The sequence below is a fragment of the Lissotriton helveticus genome, chromosome 8 (assembly GCF_964261635.1).
Source record: "Lissotriton helveticus chromosome 8, aLisHel1.1, whole genome shotgun sequence".
NCBI classification, from domain to species: Eukaryota; Metazoa; Chordata; class Amphibia; order Caudata; family Salamandridae; genus Lissotriton; species Lissotriton helveticus.
Window position 1 is genome coordinate 639,214,388 of NC_136069.1, and position 20,465 is coordinate 639,234,852.

Below are 20,465 nucleotides of genomic sequence, written 5' to 3' on the forward strand. Positions count from 1 at the left end.
CACCTCCCCAAACAGCCCGGCCGGCTGTCAGAAGTACCGACGGATAGGTAAGGCAGCAGGAGGGGCTTCATTTAACTCTTTGATAGACCAGCAGCGCTCGTTATGTGCCGCTTGCCAGAATGGGTGGGAGCGCTCATGACTAGGTCTTAGTCTTATTGAAGCGAGCGACATTACCGATAGAGATGTACTTTTCTTTGATGGTACTAACACTGTGAGACCATGATTACATTTCGCCTATTGGAGGATCGTCTCTCTCCTAACTACCTTTGGCGAATAACTCAATAGACATAACAATTACCTACACCACAGCTCTGGTAACACTCTGACCGCTGATATCACGTCACATTGATGGTGAATACACCGCATCCGGCATATTTACGGGCACAACGATAGTTTAACGGGCCCCCCATGCGTGGAATGTCTTTCTGGGCACCCACCTTGGCTGGGCTTCTGTTATTGCCTGACACTGCGCTTTATTGACACTGACCCTGTATACATTTTTCTGCACTACAGAGCGGTGCTTCATTTTCCTGAGCTGTTTGCCAGGTGAGGTGAGGCGTTTTCCCTTACAAATTAAGGTGAGACATTGATTATTATTTTAACAATGTAGGATACTCTAAGGTAACTTTGACCTAGGTATAACATCACAAATATTGACAAATTGTGTCTTGGGATAGCCTTAACTAATGTGAGTGCTATGTTATTGTGTTTTTCATTACATGTGGATTCGCTGGCTATATCAAAAATGGACACTCACAGGAGAAAATGGAAGTGTACAGGTGACACTTTGTATGTTTGTATATTGTCCTATTTTCACTTATTATTTACTTAGCAGTAGCAACTAAGTTAATGGGTCCTGAGGAAGCGGATGGTAACACTTGACCAATAACCGCAGAAACATGTCGACCAGATAGCCCAGTCAGAAGGTATTTGTTTGAACCACCTGACTTACTTGCACTTTATTTTTAACCTTGGAGGTGCATAACGCCAGAATAAAAGAAAATTGTATGCACCATCCAATCTTATATTTTTCAATTTTTACACTTTAATTTTTTGCACTGCTCACAGTTACGACAACTCAATCCACCAGACATCCATCCATCACTCTTCTTCTCCAATATTGATCTATGGTGATAGAGTGGTGGTTATACTACTGTGGAGTAGACCACATGATGTACTGGGCGCCCACTATCGCGTAACTGATGGACATTTTTCCACAGTGGTTTACTGTCCTTTCTGTCTTCCATCTCTAGAGGAATAACAGATACATAGCCAGCTACACATAGCATGTTTTGAATTCTTTGTCAGACCCACAGTTATTTTTTGTTTTTCTGTAGACTCTCCATTTCCATCTTGAATAGTTACCGAAATAAAGAGACGGGCACTGGAAGTAGGAAGACAAGGAAAAAGGTTTATTACTCATGAGGAGAACCCGTCATTTGGGACACTCGTATAGTGTCTTCGGGAGGGGCTCTAACAAGTTCTCTGAGGTTTCGCCTTTTATACACAGGTTCGTGACACACAGGCATCCTATATTACAATCAATACATTGTATAGTATGAAGGTATTTCAACACGTGGCTACAGTACGGGCCCTTATCCTCCATGCAAGAGGAGGTGCTGTCACGCAGCTGAGTGTCCTGCTGATTCCATTGGAATGTGTGTGTCGGATCGAGTCTCAGGGGGTGGGGTGGCCATGATCAATAGTAGCTTCTTCCAAGAGAGACGAGTGAATAAAGTAGTGGGCAATAAACTGTATCCTCAGGCTAAGGGATGACCAGTGGTCCGTGCAAACATTCAGGCTCAGAGGAAGAGGTCATCAAAGGAGAGATATTCATGAAAGGGCGGGTCCGTGTGGACAATCGAGTGCTGTGGAAGGGTTGATCACAAGAGGGGTATTCAAGGGCGGGAAGGAGGTGTTGGTCAGGCGCGGGGTGCGATTCTTTAGGGACAGAGTCATGCGGGAGGGGAGGGCTCATGACTTGGGCATGAGAGAGCGGGGGCAGTCAGGGTGCACGGGGGATGCTTGCAGGGTCAGGGAAGTGCGCTTGATGAGTGATTGTGGACAGGGAGACCATGGTACCTAAAATGGCTGTCGTGTACGTGTGTGCATGGGTCTATGCTAGGGAGACAACACAGTCAGAGTTTTAGCGATATTCGTTCTGTTTACACCAAGGGGCACTGAGAACACAAATGAACGCCGCTTATGTACATACATATCGCTATTTTTAACAGTCCCCACTTTTTACATAAGCACGTTCAATTTCTACACAGTCGATGTGATAGGCAGAATACAATGCGTTTCAATCTACGTCTGTTGGGCTCTTTTATACAAGCCTAGAAATCGGCATAATATTTAGTCGGTGTAGAATCAAGGAAAAATGTTCCGATACATAAAAATCAAGTTCACATTTTTCTCTCTAGTGGCATCACGTACAGAAAGAACGTTCTGATACCTTCCGGCTTGTCAGTATTATAGGGAATTTTCGGAAAACCTACCCACATGAGTGACCGACGAAACATTTCTTAAAAGGCAATACAAAATGGCTGAGGGAAGTATTCAATTTGATACAAGTAATTTAGTCAAGGGGTGAATAGAAAGTTCTGGAAAGGGGGAGGGTCTTTGTCGCAATGTCTTTTAACAGAGTCCGTCTTCTTTTGTTGGCGCTGCTGAGCACCGGCGGTGGAGCTATAAGTCCAGCTCGGAATCGTCCTTACACGTTGCAGGGTGCGATCAGTCCTCTGCTGTTAGATCACAGTCCTGTTCCCTAACTCATTTTCTTAGGGGTGCCTTATGCTGGGCACCTGCGTGTCTTTCTTGTCTTTCGTGGCAAAATCCCAGTCCATAGTCAAAGTTTATATGAAAGAGGTTGTTGAATAACCGAGGGAAGAGAGGGCGGAGTGGGGCCAGATCTTTGAACACACCAAGGGACCAAGGGGGCAAAGGATGATGAGCAGGCAAGCCCAACAATCGGACTAAAAAGGGGACGGGGACTTCAGGCTCAAGAGGGTCAGCGAGTCGAGGGCTTCAAGGCAGCCCTTCATTCCTCCATCTGCTGAGTTTGAAAGTTATGCCTCGTCCCACGTCACGTTGCTCTGCGGCTCCACCTTTGGTCGTCACACGTGCTCCATGATCTGTGGCCAGGCTGTGCGTCACGTCCAGCTCCTCTCCTCCGGTGATTGTATCTTTGAATGGGTGAAAAACAAGTTTTAGAAAACTGGTCGAGAGAACAGATATATATATCTCAATTCCTTCCCCATTCCTGAGTAGGTGGGGGATAAGTTCATCGGTCACAGTCAGAGGTCGTCACTTATGGAGTCTGGAGAAGGGCATTGCATATTGAATTTATAGGCTGGCTTGGTATTCATTCGCGACATATGATAAGAGAAATTTGGCTTTTGTACACAATGTATTACGTTACAAAAAAATTGAGTCCTTATGTAGAGACTCGTTCTTCCCTTTAACCCAAGTATCGACAATCTTACATTTCCCTTCGGGGTCGACTGATGCTTGTAAGCGGGGGCGTTCTCTTCATGAAGAAGGGGGAGTGGTGGATGTAAAACATGGCTTTCCTGGGGGATGACCGTTAATCGAGGTCCTCAAATTACATTTCGTGGGTAGCTGCATGGGTCTGGGGTTGATCGGGGGCGTGTGGGTGCTTTGGACAGGGAGCTGGGGTCGATTGGGAGAAGTGGGGTACTCGGGACATCCGCACTTAGGTGCGAGGGGGTGGGGCAATCGGGGCATTGGGGATCGCATTTCTAAAACAGAAGACCATTGACGTTATAGTTCCCTTTATAAAAGGCCAGATTAGGGGACATCCGTCGTCTTACCTGTCCTTTCCTTTATTACCAACTTGGGTTCTATCGTTTGCAGAAAGGAGAGGTAGTAATATGGCAAGTCACAATCGTTTTGGTTTTGGTCAATTTTGTTGAACACCGTTGCGTTCGAGGAAATCCAATTATGTTTTGTGCCGGAGGGGCACAATGTCCTTGCATAGGGGGGGGGCCTTAGAGAGAAAGAGGGAGAGAGAGAGATAGAGAGAGAGAGAGAGAGAGAGAGAGAGAGAGAGAGAGGGAGAGAGAGAGAGAGATCGCACCTTAGATGGTCCATTCAGTACATGTATGACATAGAGAGAGACGTGTACAATAATGGGCCGTTTAGTGCGCGCACAACACAGAACAACAAGGGTCAAGTAACACAAAAACACAGGCAGAGGGATGACGTACATTCATGCATCACGTACACACAACTTCGGACGGGTGAGACAGTACATGTATTACATACAGAAATCCAAGACGAAACACAAAACAGTTATTGGCCAAAATTATCTTTTCCTGTACGCTGTGCGCTTTTAATATCCTAGGCTCTTTTTACCTGTTTCTTATCTTTTATTCGTTGGCTGCCTTTTACTGGTGGCTTTGATTGTACACACTTACGCCTTTGGCAACTGGTCATAAACTAACCTGGTCGGGCTAATGCTCACGGCAAGTGCGTTTCCAGGCTGAGACAACCGTTGGTGTCAATTGGAGGGCAATGGGGCAGCTTTTAGTTATATGTCTATGAGGATGCGAAAAAGGAGGTAGTAGGTTTTCAAATATTGTTAATATCCCTAGTCCTCTCGGCGGAGGATACTTGTGTAACCCTTACCTCGAAATACCCTAAACTTTTTCTACTTAGTTAAACGTAAGAATGCTTAATCATATGTGTACATTATTCCCTTTTTTTTCTCGCTTTATTCGGGATTTGTCGCAGTTAGGTACTATAATCAGACCCCTTTTCCTGTCTCGTCGTCCGCTGGATCACCACCTTCGTAAATTAGTCGGCATTCCGAGGTGACCTGCAGAGAGGAGGAAAAGAAGGGAGGGGAGAGCAGGAGGCTACATTGATAGACACACTAGCGCGCATAAACCCAGAAAGGCTTTTACTTACTGCGTACTCGGTCTATTTCCACAGGATGCAGTCACTGCCAACTGGGGCGTTTAAGCCCAGGTGGACCCTTAGCGTGACTTTTCTTATGCAGGTAGCATATAAAGTATAGGCAAAATACCAGGATCTTTAGCTGTTGCCTATGGCTGTATAAAAAGGAAGAAATACACAGCTAAAATGTGACCCTTCCTATTTGCAATATTTCTATGTACTATACTTTTCATCCTTTTATCTAATCGAGCTTAGTCATTCCGTCTTCATTCTAGTTATATCGAAAAAATAGGGATCATTTATTCAAAACTTTATCAAGTTACACGGACAACTATAGTTGCTTTCTCAAAACTCTTTAATAAGAATGTCGGTGCATAAATACAGGCCTACTCTCCTGTGGACCAGCCACGGAGCAGGCTGAAACTGTAGATGTGAGGATACTTTATTAGCAAAAAGCTTTAATGGAGTCGATGGTCGTTTATTTTCAATCCATAAAGTGCGAAAAGCGCAATGAAATCATATTGAATCTTTTAGCGTGAGCAAATATCATAAACATCGAAATTTCGAACTTTCAATAATCATGATGCGCCAAATTCAACAACAATTCATTGTCCGAATGTTCAATCGGTACCCATCTTACGCAAATTCATTGTCCTTCGTTGTCCGAACACCTAATCGGTACCCATCTCATATCAATTCATTGTTCGAGCTGACAGTATACATCCTATATCAATCCATTGTTTCGAACTCACAATCAGTACACATCCTATATCAATCTAAAAGTTTAAAAACTTCATACATATCCTATGACACCAAGGCTGAGCAATCGGGGTACAATAAAGAGTTGAGGGTTTCATTTGCTTCGGCGCCATCTTGGGTGTAGTCAGGCAGAACCAGGCATAGTCTAAATGTCTGCAAACTCGTGGTTGGGCCCAGAGCTTCCTTTGGTAGTCCAAAATTCCGTTAAAGGGCAAAAGAAAGGATCGGTGGTTTGAACCATCAGTCAAAAAGGGGAGGGAGGCAACAACGTTCCTACCGGGTCATACTGTGCTTTCACCGGAACTGATCCGAACTGTGGTCGGCAAGATTCTAGTCATTCAAACTGAGGCTGGCGCCAGTATGGGAGCGCCGACGTCCCGCGGCTACATTTCCATCGTTCCGTGGGCAATCATGGCAGTCATTCCCCATCGGGGGTATTTGCGGGAGTCGGGGACTCCCGCGGCTCCTCTAGAATCTTCAAGGTTGTGGAGAACTATGATGGTGGAGTCAACACGGGACCAGGCCATACCTGCATGCTGGGCCCACTCTTGCCGGGCCGACCGCCATCTTGGGAGTTCGGCAGCCGCCAGCAATCGCGGGGTCAAACGAGCGGACGGGCTCCAACCTGCTGGATGAGGCGTCGCGGCATCGCCATAGTGGACGAACCCTTTTCCGGGCGCCTGGAGCGTTGAGGGTGCAACTGGGAAGCCTCCACCTGGGGAGGCGGGAGAGGCCTGTTCGCACCGTCTCTCCCTCCCAGTGCACCCCACGGCGCCTCGCTTGACATTTGTTATGGCCGGCGGCGATGAGGACGAGGGGGGGGGTCGGAGGCATGTGCAAGACATCCCCCCAGTGTTGTCGAGGCCATTTTTGAAGAAAGAAGTGGCGCCTGGCGTGTTGTTGCTGCTATTACGAAGGAGAAAAGAAAAAAATTGTCCCGTCCGTCTTTGGGCCTGGCTTCCGGTGGATGTCGGCCGGACGCCCCTTGCTCTGGCCCCATGAACGGGTTCCTTGGTTTATCGGCTGCAGCCGGATCCCATCGGCCCCTGACCGGTGGTGGCCGGACCGGGGGAGCATGTGGCGGGACTACCTGCAACTCTCAAGGGCCGCTGTGGCCGGACTGGGGGAGAGAGGGGAGGGTCGAGGAGACATTCCCCCCCTGCAACTCTTCAGCGTTGTAAAGGCAATCCCCTGGCCGGGTCCCGCTGGCCCCTGTCTCTCCTCCGGCTCCACCCTATGTTACGATTTCCTGGCCGACTGTTGGCAGCAGGACCCGTCTTATATGGGTTGCTTTTGGCTGGGCGTGGCCGCAGCCCTGCCCTACTTTGGAAGTTTCCAGAGTGGGGGCGGATGTTCTGCTGACTTGCTTTTTCTACAGTTTACCGTTCTTATTTCTAACGTTTTATTGTTTCTAGGGCATTAATAGGTTTTATCATTACGTATTGTTACCGTTTGTTGTTCGTTATTTTAAATAAAAGTTCATGTTCATCAGTGGCCTACTGATTTCGTTTTCCTATTCCTTTCTTTCCAGGTTGTTTCATGCTAAAGCTTCTGTTAACAGGTTACAGTGATCACTTAGTTATTAGTGTATGTGTCCTTTTCACTAGGGGTGTTCTCTGGTCGGGCCAGATGACGTTCCTCTAGCAAATGGTCCGGGTGAAACTGGCGTATCAACCAGTGGGGAGTAGATAGGCATGGCAGATTACAACGGGGGACAAAGGTCCGCATTACCTACCCTTCACTACTTGCAAAGACTAGAGTATGGCGACTTCTGTGCTCGTTTGCAAAAATAGAGAATACCTCCAAAAAGAACCTAATCCCAAACAGTCAATGTTCGGGCAAACAATCAATCAATGAGGAACGAAATAGGTACGACGTGTTAAAGTTTTGCGTTGCCTACCCTTCACTCTCTGCAAAAGGGAGAGAGAATGTTGCTATTCTTCCCCGTTTGCAGGCAGAGAAGATTCCTAAGAGAACCAACTTCGAACAATTCAATGCTCGATTCAATCAATCAATCAATGGGGAGAAAAAGAATAGGCACGACGTGTTAAAGTTTTGCGTTGCCTACCCTTCACTATCTGCAAAGACTAAACAGAGTATGGAGATTCTGTGTTTGTTTGCAAATAGAGAATCTCCCAGAAGCAATCAATAGGAAATACTAGTATTATCAAACAATCAATCAATCAATTTTCGCAATTTGTCGTGTGTCACGACCTTACCCGGACCGGACCATGTGGACAGTTCTTCGCCTTCCTTTTTCCAGCGCCCACTCGTTCTCTTTCTCCATGTTTTTTACTTCCGGCATTCCTGTGGGCTTCCAGTCAGGACAACAGGTCACTTGAGAGAGAGGCCCGTTCGGAATCGGTGAAGTTCATTCAATCGGCAGCCGGACGAGGGCCCTCTCAAGGCAGGTATACTCCAATCATTTAGATGTTCACCCCATCGTCTGGACCTCTCTTACCGGACCTTATGTCGCTGATGGGCCCCGCGTTTAGGGCGCCAATTGTAGAAAGTCAGCCCCGATATGCCCAGGCTGCTGGTGCAAGGCGACTCTCCATTTCCATCTTGAATAGTTACCGAAATAAAGAGACGGGCACTGGAAGTAGGAAGACAAGGAAAAAGGTTTATTACTCATGAGGAGAACCCGTCATTTGGGACACTCGTATAGTGTCTTCGGGAGGGGCTCTAACAAGTTCTCTGAGGTTTCGCCTTTTATACACAGGTTCGTGACACACAGGCATCCTATATTACAATCAATACATTGTATAGTATGAAGGTATTTCAACACGTGGCTACAGTACGGGCCCTTATCCTCCATGCAAGAGGAGGGGCTGTCACGCAGCTGAGTGTCCTGCTGATTCCATTGGAATGTGTGTGTCGGATCGAGTCTCAGGGGGTGGGGTGGCCATGATCAATAGTAGCTTCTTCCAAGAGAGACGAGTGCATAAAGTAGTGGGCAATAAACTGTATCCTCAGGCTAAGGGATGACCAGTGGTCCGTGCAAACATTCAGGCTCAGAGGAAGAGGTCATCAAAGGAGAGATATTCATGAAAGGGCGGGTCAGTGTGGACAATCGAGTGCTGTGGAAGGGTTGATCACAAGAGGGGTATTCAAGGGCGGGAAGGAGGTGTTGGTCAGGCGCGGGGTGCGATTCTTTAGGGACAGAGTCATGCGGGAGGGGAGGGCTCATGACTTGGGCATGAGAGAGCGGGGGCAGTCAGGGTGCACGGGGGATGCTTGCAGGGTCAGGGAAGTGCGCTTGATGAGTGATTGTGGACAGGGAGACCATGGTACCTAAAATGGCTGTCGTGTACGTGTGTGCATGGGTCTATGCTAGGGAGACAACACAGTCAGAGTTTTAGCGATATTCGTTCTGTTTACACCAAGGGGCACTGAGAACACAAATGAACGCCGCTTATGTACATACATATCGCTATTTTTAACAAACCCAGAACCCGGGACAAGCAATCAATACACCTAACAAAAGGTTCAAGGGGAAAAGAACATTAAAATTCGAAATACATCCAACAGTTTATGAAAGAAAAAAACGAAAAGTGAAAAAATGAAATAGGGGTTAAAGAAGCCCTTCCAAAGAAATTACTAGTATCAAAATCAAATATTTATTTTGAGATGTTTCAACAAGTTTTAAGAGAATTCGTAAACATACAGATCAGCTCAAGACAAAAAAATGCTTGTATACAAAAAGAAAGAAACATACAGACCAGACATGTGGCAAAAAAACTACACATCAGAATAAAGGAACAAGGCTGCGAACGCGGAACTTCTGTTTGGCGGTCTGAATTGCGAGTATTGCCAAATTATGAGGCGAACAGTTGGTTGAAATCCTATGACCACTACATTAACAAATTGAACCCAGTTATAGAAGTGCTGTCTATATCCGCTCTGTGTGCTACTGAAAGTATTTCTGGATAACCTTAATTAAAGATTGGTCTTCCTCTTTTTAAATTGAAGATAATTATTGCCAAGAAAAACTCAAGTCCTGAAGATAACCGTAAAATAATGTATCGGTCGAAACGCCGTCAACGCTTCCCTGTGGCTTAATTTGTACTAAGGACACAGTATTTATGTTTATGTTGTTCCTTTATTCTGATGTGTAGTTTTTTTGCCACATGTTTTGCCACATGAGCATAAAAACATCTTTAAAATTCTTAAAGTTCTTAAGATTCTTTACTGGTCGCAAGAATACTGGTCACAAATTGTGACCAGTATTTTGTGACCCATAAATAGTATTTTGGCTCATGGAGATATACTAGGCTGGCCAATCAGTAGAGGCTGTTATACATACTGTATTTAGTAACTTCAGAAAAGCAAGATCTGTAACTTCTTATCTGCAACAGTTATTATAAATCTAACTTTTGCTAAGTTATTGGAATTATTGTGAGTATTATTTTAGCGCTTTAAACTATTAATTTAGCTTTTAGGTCACTTCTGTCAAAAGTTAGACTTTATTAAAGCTTTATGAAGCCTTCACATGTTAGCCTATGGAGTTAATGTAATACAATGGGGTAAAAACAGAATTGCCACTTTTTCCTTGACCAGGGCATATAAAACATTTTCTATATGATCCCTGCTTATTTTACCGAGGCACCCTACCCTTGGGGCACATAGGGAACACCTTAGGTGTGACTTATAAGTAAAAATAAGGTAGTTTAAAACTTTGGAAGGACCTTTAATTCCTAAGTTGAATTTGAACATATTTTTTTCACTGCCAGGCATCCTAATATGGATGGCGGTGTCTTCCAGAGGGTTTGCTTCCTATGGTTACCCCCGCTTTTTGCTGTGATTCTCCTTTTTTTTTTACTTTAGTGTGGCTGTGGACCTGCTAACCAGGCCCACAGCCCAGCTGTGCTCTCTCTAAATTGTTACCATGTACCTTAGGTACATGCCAGATTGGTTACTGGGTCACCCTTGTGAGCCCAAGTATAGTGTACCATAGGTACCCAGGGCATAGGTGCATCCTAGGCCTACCAGGGGCTGCAGCATGTATTGTGCCACCCCTGGTTTGCCTTCCAAACTGACACCACAGGTTTGTTCACACAGCCTGGGAAGGTGGTGTAATCACCCCTTACTTAGATATAGTATACCTATATCTATATATAAATATAGACACATATACACCTATAAGTCACTCCTATGGCATGCCTTGACAATCCTGGAGGCAGAGTGCTTGGTTTTATGTGAGAGGTTGCCCTAGCATTAGCTCAGCCCCTCTACAGCTTTCGGAACCATCTCCTTATAGCAGTTCTATGATATAGCCATACCATATACTCAAGTGCATTATATTCCTTGCGGTTAATTCTAACTTTGGTTTGGCTTTATCAAAACATGTCATGTAAGGTGTCAAACACTTTGGAATACTACCCCCCCCCCCGCCAGTCCTGGCGGCGGGGGTAGTATATCACCCTTCTAGAGGGAGAAGACATGTAGTTACTGGTTTACCCGGTTAAAGTTAAACAGAGCCTCAGCATCACAAAATGGATGCTGCTGCCACAGACACGAGTCTGCCCCCCTGTTGCTGTATGAAACTCTGGCAGGGGAGGCCTGGACAATAGGTTTCCTTTCCAAAGAGGTGCTGGCACCTCCACAGACAGGCTTTTGAGTATTGGGGCAGGGAGGGCTGCATTCAGTGAATGTTTTCCAGACACTGCCAGGTGCACACAAGGTGCTCCATGCATTTCCCAGTTCAAACCGGTTGCTGGGGCACTCTGCCCCTACTCTGGCGTGAAACTGGACAAAGGGAAAGGGGTATAACCACCCCCTTCCCAGGTCCACCCATAGGAGGGACCTTAAAGGTAGTCCAGCCCCTAAACTTAATATAAGTATAGGAACCCAGTCCCTAAGACTTTAGATTACCCTGGACGAAGCTCTGAAACATATATCCTGGACCTTCGACATTCCATTTTGACTGGAAGATGGAAGATATTTCCCTTGTGGTCATGGAGTAACCACCCTGTTCAAACAGGCACCAACAGCAACTTTGCCAGTCTGCATTTTTGAGTCTCCTGCTGGATCCCGAAGAATCTGCAACACAGGACATAAACTTCCAGACATCTACGACCCCGTCCTTCGCTCACAGCAAAGCTGAGACCTGTGGCAGACATGAGATATGTAAAACCGGAACTCCTGGACATCCTGCATTTTGCAAGCTGCACCCACTTCACAAGGTACCTCGAAGTTGTGCATTGGGGTGCTTGAAGCCCCAGATGTGAGCACCATTTGCACTGAAGCTCAGAGGCCCCCACTCTACGAGTGACCCGTGGGCCCCACTTTTGCATTTCAGCTTGGCACGTCTTTGCAGTTCCTTCCCTGTAGGCTGGTGAGCCCCCGAAGTCTTTTCTTTGAATCTAACTTGCTTTCCTGGTTGCTCCAGGCTTGCTCCAACTTCCCTAAAAAGGAGAAGTTCTTCAAATCTTGCTGATCTGCACCAAAGCCAATCTTGACATCCTGTGTGGGTTGCATTTACCAAGGCTTATTGGATCCAGTCAGGATACCAATACCGCAGTCAACTAGATCCTTTGTGGGACAGCTCAAATCTAGCTCCTGGTTGTTGTCAATGCCTCCTGGTCCTCGTGGCTGAAGAGACAATCTTCACATCTTTACCAGAAATCACCCAACATCTGGTGGCATCTTTCTATCGCCGCCCTGGTCACTGGCAAGTAACATAGACTCTGTCCCTTCTGCTTTCAGGTTCTACAGAACTTTGATCCACCCTTGGATCCACCCGGACACTTTTCCTCTGGTCACCTGCAGCACTTCTTTGCAGATCTCCATTGAAATCGACGACGAAACCCGACACCAAAAGAGACCTATGCTCCCGGCTTCCATGGGTGAGGTAACACGAGTACTCTGGTAGTCTCGAGGGTATTGGCCCTCCTAGTGTCTAAGTCCAAAAGGGTTCCATCGTAGTTTATTTAGAAGTGTCCTTAAATTGTAAATTTGCAACTTGCTCGTTTCCCATAGAAAGTCAATGGTAACCCGCGGCTGTTTTTAGTCACTGCACGCAGCTCCTGTGGGCCTCCTACTTCCTAACCTTTGGTTGTTTAGAGTAGCCCCAGTGATTCCACAGACCCCAGGCCTGCTCTCTAATTCTCACGTGGTTCTTATATCACTATTTTAGTATATGGTTTGTGAGGCCCCTAGGGCATAACGTATACTGTGCAACTTATCGTATGCTAATTGAGTAACTTGTATTGTACTTTTACCTCTGACCTCATAAAGAGTGCAGAGGGGTTGTGTTTAGAATAAATACATATATATATGATATATACCTTGTGTGGTGTCCTTTCATTTGGGACTCAAGGGATTATAATTGGTAAAATAACTCGCTTAATACGCTCTCTGAAGTCTTAGAATGATGACTGCTGGTCCATCCTACCACTAGGATAGCTTTCTATAAGGTTGACTTTACAACCACCATCAATAAGGGTCGATTATACTGGTGCAAGGTGCCCACTTGAACTAGTGGACATCCTATGCCAGGCTAACTTCTCACACCAAACAATATCAACAAGAGAGAAAGGGCGCGAGTAGACACTCCTGTACCCCAACAAATATATCTTCAAACAACTAAGGAGTGACTCAGTGAAAAATAAGAAACGTGCAACGAAGTATATATGTGTTAGTCTTAACAAAGCCCCCACCCGGTTAAGGTAAATTCAAAACTGGAAAAATCCAATAGTGACAACCAGGAGGTAGCAACCTTGTGTACTGATGTGTTGACACACATCTGAAGGGGCAAGTCTACCTCTTTGTAAAAAGGACCCTAACTCACCACTAGTTGGTGACATGCTTCATCATTGGGTCCCCGCTGGGGTGGCCGAATGCCCCCCCCAGCGTGCTACAACGCCTGATTTACAGCGGAGCGGGTTGGTGGTGAGTGTAACAGTGGTTTAATTCAAGATGTGCTATTCAAATGTGAGTGCAGAATTAAAAAATACAAGGTTGGAACCCAAACAAAATATTTAATGTGGGCCAATCTGTATTGAGATTAAAAACGTGTATGAGAGGACAAAACTAGGTTCTGAATTAGGAGACCTGTGTCCTTAGATAAGATGTTAGGTCAACATGTTTCTGCTGTCAATAAATGCAAGATCGCACAGCATTCGTCAGGACCATTAATAATGTGCACTCCGGTGGTATGCACGCGCTAAGGTGCACCCTACCGTGAGGCACTTAATGTGAAAAAGAAAAAAATATAATAGTGATATTACTCACGGATCTTGCCCGTGCCGGCACACTGTAATTCACAGCAGCCTAAGTTACCTGTAGTAAAAAGGTGGTGAAAAAAGACAAACTAACACATAATAACATCAACCAACATGTAATTCATCATTGAATCATGTATAGAGGCAACATGACAATTCCACATCGCATCTGTATCCTATGATCCTATTAGTGTGATAGGATAGAGTACCCTCCTGATCAGGGATTTACTTGGAAGGGTGCCTCATTCCTGTGTAGAAATAAAAACTGTTCACAGTAGGAAAGAGGAACCACAAGTATAGGTTCTACACAAACTGTCGATTAACTTAATCAGCGTTTGTTAAGCTTAAGCATCAGAATGCGGAGAATTCCATGCCCACAAGAATTATTTACTTAAGCAAAATTAGAACATACATGTAGCAGAGACTTTTGAGCAACAATAATTGCCTCACGGTGTTGTTACTATGCGACAACGTTCCTATTCATTCATTGTTCGGTAGCGCTTCAGCAGTGAACATAAGCACTCACAGATTTAGGGAGAAATGTCCTCTTCCTGGGTTAAGATGGCGCGGGTAAATTTCACACGGTGTAAAATCTAACAGAGAAAGGAAGACAGAGTGTTACCTCCCCCTCCGTTACCTTCGGTTCTGTCAAGCAAAAGGGAACCGCTCACTCGTCTAGCGGTTGAGTTACTTACTATTGCACTCGCGACTCCCCGCGTGTAACCTACAATCAGGATTACCGTCTGCCCGAAGGTGGATACAGTCTCCGGGCAATGGCTTTTAGTATCCTGGATGGTTCCGGTCAGGTGACTAGCGTGAACGGTCGGCAGTAGGCGCGGCCTTAAAGGAGCAGTAACCCCCTAACCTTCTTGAAGGGATCGCGGTTCGAATACCCGTTCTGCCTTGAATGAGGAGTTTGAGAAAAAAGGAGATGTTCAAGCAGAAACAAAAAGCAGTAGATTAGGGATCACAATTCTAAGTTATTTTAGGAAATAATAGATCATGATCGTAACGGCAGTTCCCAAACTGGAAACTGCACTATGCACAACGTTAAGGAGGGCATAGTTAATCCTAGTCCAAACAATAGAGGCGCGCCAGAGGCAAGCCCGTCTGCGTCCGTCCGCGGCCGGACGGGGCTAGGGGCCACAATCCCTGCTCAAATTCACGAGGGTCCTCTCAAATACTCCCTTGAGGCCCTCATTTCCCTTCGCTACAGCGAATGTGCTCTCACCACCCCCTTAAATTGCGATCTTAGCCCATTACACTGCCATAGCTGTGGCTTCCCTTTTCTTCTTTCCTCACCCAATACACCCAATACCTTGTTCAGTTTAAATTGTAGATCGCTCCCTAGACACAAGAGGGACATCTACGATTTACTCTCGGGCTCTCAACCTGAGGCCATCTTTCTCACTGAAACATGGCTAAACGATAGCTCCGGCCCAGATATTGCAGGTGCTCTCCCCCCAAATTATACCTTTCTGGGGAGAAATCGGATTGGCAAAGAAGGCGGCGGAATAGCAATTATTTACCAAAATAAGTATAAATGTAAATGGAATGACCTGGACTTCCCTGATTGTGAAGCCGGCCTTTTCAAACTATCACTCTCCCCTAATTTTACTCTCGCTGGTGTGCTGATCTATCGCCCTCAAGGTCCAATCAGCTCCTGGGCAGCTTCTCTCCCCGATCATATTGCCCTGCTCCTGCTTCAAGCCACACATTTTTTAATTGTGGGCGATCTTAACCTACATCTTAATGATATTTCTCAATCGATTAGTGTTAATCTTATCGCAGACTTAGCTGCTCTGAACATTACCCTTCATAACTCTGGTCCCACGCATAAAGCAGGTAATCTGCTTGACCTGAGTTTCTCTAACCTTACCACAGTCCTATGTAAACCGGCTACCCCTATTCTTTGCTCAGACCATTTTTTGGTCGAATTCCAAATTAAATTGGAGCAATCCCCGAAAACTCTTCCATCTTCATCTGGGTCCATAAAAAGCAGAAACTGGAAACATCTGGAAGCAAGCAAACTTAATCTCCTTCTTGAGAACACCAGACCAGTCGCCTCGATTACCACTTTGGAGGAAGAAGCGGTCATCCATCATTGGTTCTGTGCATCTATTGATTCATGCCTCCCCTTTTCAAAAAAGAAATATAATAACCACTGCTCTCCCGCCCCTTGGTTCTCTGAGGCCCTTAAACTGGAAAAAACCAAATGTAAAAACTTGGAGAGACATTGGCGTACATATTATGATCCTAAAATCAAACGACTGTATAAATCAGCCCTCAATAATTATCACTTATTATGTAACAAAGCTCGGGCTGAGCACGCCAATCGAACGATTCTAGAAGCCCAAAAGAGTCCCAAAATTCTTTTCAAAGTTGTTAAAGAGCTTTCAGGGACTTCCTGTCAGCCTAAACCTCCCTGCCTTGATTCCAAACAATGTGATGATTTAGGTGATTTCTTTGTCACAAAAATCACTACTATTTATGATGATTTTGAGAAACAACCACCGACAGTCACCATTCCCCCTAATCAATCTTCCTTTCAGGAAACTATTCCTTCTAACAATGGCATTGTGCTAGATAAATGGTCTCAGCTGGACATGACCTCACTTTGTAACATCCTGAGTAGCATTAAATCCGGCTCCCCCAATGAACCGTTCCCTCCTTCAGTTTTTCAAATCTTGAACCTCTCCACACTCAATCTAATCATGGAATTATTGAATACTTCCCTACTAGAAGCCAAAGTTCCTGCAGCTTGGAAACACGCCATGATTGTCCCCCTCCTGAAGAAAGCTAATTTAGATCCAGAAGTACCATCCAATTTCCGCCCCATCTCCCTTCTCCCAATTTTTTCGAAAATCCTGGAGAAGCATATCAATGCTCAGCTTACTAACTTCATTGAGACACATAACTTCCTTCATATTTCCCAATCCGGCTTCAGAGCAGGTTTCTCTACGGAATCCACATTACTGGGTGTCACTGAAAACATCTGCCTTCAAGTTGATAAAGGTGAAATCGTGGCACTTATTCTCCTTGATTTAAGTGCCGCGTTCGATACTGTCTCCCACTCCATTCTCTTGAACACCCTTCAATCATGTGGTATCACGGACTCTGCACTTGAGTGGCTATCCAGCTTTTTACTGAATAGGACTTTTCAGGTTTTTTCTTCTCAGGTTTTTTCTTCCATCTCCAAATCTAAAGTTCATGTTTCCCATACGGAGTCCCTCAGGGTTCCATACTGAGTCCGCTGCTCTTTAATATCTATGTCAGTCCTTTAGCGGATATTGCTGCGCAAGCTGGGCTCACGGTTTACTCTTATGCTGATGACACCCATCTTATTTTTTCACTCTCGGCCAAATCCAAGAATAACACCTCCTTGCTGACAAATATCGCAGATTGGATGCACACCAACAAACTAAAACTTAATGGTGGGAGAAACCGAGCTCCTTTTCTTTGGGAATAATCAAACCCTCTGGGGCCCTCAACATTGGCCGGTACAGATGGGATCTCCTCCGTCTCCTGTGCAATCCGCTCGGAATCTTGGTTTAATTGTCGATAACCAGCTGACAATGAGGCAACAAGCTGGCAAGGTAGCCTCTACCTGCTTTGTCATTCTGAAGTGGCTGCGAAAAATCCTATGGATGCTCCCACTACCCACCCAAAAAACTGTAATCCAGGCTCTTATAATTTCTCGACTGGATTATGGAAATGTATTGTATTTGGGTGCAAGTAAGGAAATGTTACACAGGCTGCAGGTGGTACAAAATTCCGCCGCAAGACTGCTTTGCAATCTTCCTAATCGAACTTCTATGTCAATCCCATTACGTGACCTCCACTGGCTTAAGATTGAAAACCAGGTCAAATTCAAAGCTCTGTGTTACATGCATAGGATCAACTCGGGGGTAGCTCCCCACTATCTAAAGGCTTTAGTACATCAATACTGTCCCTCTCGCCTTCTTCGATCTTCTAATCAGCACAAATTTCACATTCCTAGGATTAAACGTGTCAGAATGGGTGGACGCTCCTTTTCCCATCTGTCTCCATCACTCTGGAACTCTTTGCCTTATCATCTACGTATTGAACAACACTATCATAAATTTTGCAAAGATTTAAAAACTTGGCTCTTTAATCAATAGGCCCATTTCCCTTACGATCTCATCTGTTTTCTCACCCTTCTGCGTTTATAGCGCCGGGAAACCTTTGGGTATCTGTCGCGCTGTACAAATGCAATAAATAAATAAATAAATAAATAAATAAATAAATGTGCAGGAAGGTGTCCATTACTGCACATAAACAATCATTCAAAAAATGACGATTAGCAACTTCTATGTGTGCTGCACAACGCAGCACACATAGAAGTTACAATTCACCATTCTGGATTGTTTATGTGCAGGAAGGGACACCTTCTGCACATAAACAATCATTTCCCCCATGTAGACACCCTTGCACTATGGTGCAAGGGTGTCTGCATTGGCGCTAGGCAGGTAGATTTACCGCAAGCGCTAGGTGAAACGCAGGGGTGTGCTGCATTCTTGTGAATATGGTCCATCCCTGTATTTTCAGAATGGAAGAGCATGGTATTAGTAATGTTTGCTTAACGCCATGCTTCACTTGTAAATATGCCCCTAGGTTTGAGTCTCAGTGTCGGTTCAACATCCTGTGATTCTAGACCAACTCCCTTAATTTCCCAATGCCTACCAAAAAAGAATGTATCCTTGCATAATTTGACTGGTGCTCATGTAAAGTGCTCTAATACTTCGGGTTGAGTTCATGCTATAAAAAACTGCACACAAAAAAAGCAAATGGAGAGAGAATGAGAAGAGTGCACTTTTGACATCTAACGTTGCTGCGGTTTGCATGACTTTGATCTATGTACATCTGCTGAAAAGTAAAGCAAAGGCATGGTGTTGAACAGCACAGCAGGTGTGGTGCCCTGAAAATATTATAATATTACAAAAGGATAGGGGAGGGTTCTAGAAGGAATTCAGCCTATCAGGAGGGAGGGGAGACTTTGTGGTGGGACAAAGGCCTAAGGGATACACTCTCCCTGAATAAGTAATACAGCAAACAAACAGAGTATACCTTTTCCCACAAGAGAATAAATGCTATCCCACACGGGGACCCGGTCAGCATTTTATGAAGGAAGTGGAAATTCTTTCTTTTGTTATTACGACCCTCACACAGTCTAATAGTGTCATGCTTCATCATCGGGTCCGCCCTTCCCCTAAAAGCCAAAATGGGTTCAATCATGCTCCAGGGGGCTGTTTGGATATTAGTTCCACCAGGGAGATAATAAAAAATTACCTCATCCAGACCATCGTATCCCTTTATTAACGGTCCGAGAGGGTATAAGTAAGAAGTATATTATTGGGTGCTTAGGGTATAATGGTCCTAAGATCCTAAAATATTCGCCGACATGTTTCAGCCCCTATACCGCCCCTATCTGGTTCAGGGCTTTCTTCAGGACATAAAAGTAATTACATTACTCTGTATTTCTTCATAAATGGATAAGAATACATCTCTAGAATGCTAATTAAACATTCCCACAATGTACTCTAAAGTCCAAAATCTAACAACCACAGACTTGAGCATCTTAGACAAACTCCCACTTTATGTGCAGGTATCCTATTCCTGTAGTGATGAGTAAGATATCAGAGTTTATGAAATAAAGGTCAAATCCTTAGGGGAGCATGTCTGCATTTAAACTACCTCTGCCACCACTCTCTGCTGGCCCAGTTTCAATAAAGGAAATAAATACACTTTGATTTGACAAAAGCTTGTTTCATATTTATGATAATGGAGGAGTCTCACAATAAGGCTCTTCGAGCATTAACTTGCAATCTAAGTCTAGAAAGGTTTGTCATACTGTTAGAAAATTATCGAATGTCACAGCCTTATATGCACGTGTTTAAAAAGCTACTGAGTGAGAATATCCCAAAGACAAATTCTGTACACAGACTCAAATTATATGTTTGGAGTCGTGCATGACTTTTGCCTCCTTTGGATGTAAAGATGTTTCTTTACCTCAGCAGGAACTCCATTAAAGAATGGGTGGTAAGTCCAAAATAGTGTAAATGCTTTGCAATTACCAGAAGTGGCAGTGATAACATGCACTACCCACCAACAACCCCAAGATTATGTTTCAAGAGGCAATGCCCTAACTGATTCCCCAGCTAAAAATACTGCCTTGTCTAAAACTGCTAATGTTTCCATGTATGTTGTGAAAACTGACCTATTCTTGTAAAAGCAGTAATGGATTTGTCCCAATTGCAGGACCAAGCCTTTGAGAATGAACAGCAATTCTCGATAACGGAAAAATATAAAAGAGAATTTGAGGTGGTTGGGAGAGACAGCACTGGGTGTGTGGTTGTACCAAGCTTTCTACTTCCCAATCTTGCCAGGTTGTATCATGGAGCAGCCAACATTGGTAGTTTTTGGCAATACTGTGCCACTTGCCTGTCGTTCAATGCTGGTAAAGGGGTTAACAACAGCCCACTTCTCCCCCTCTACATTATGGGCCTGTCGTAGAATACATGTGTTCAGGGTGGATGAAGG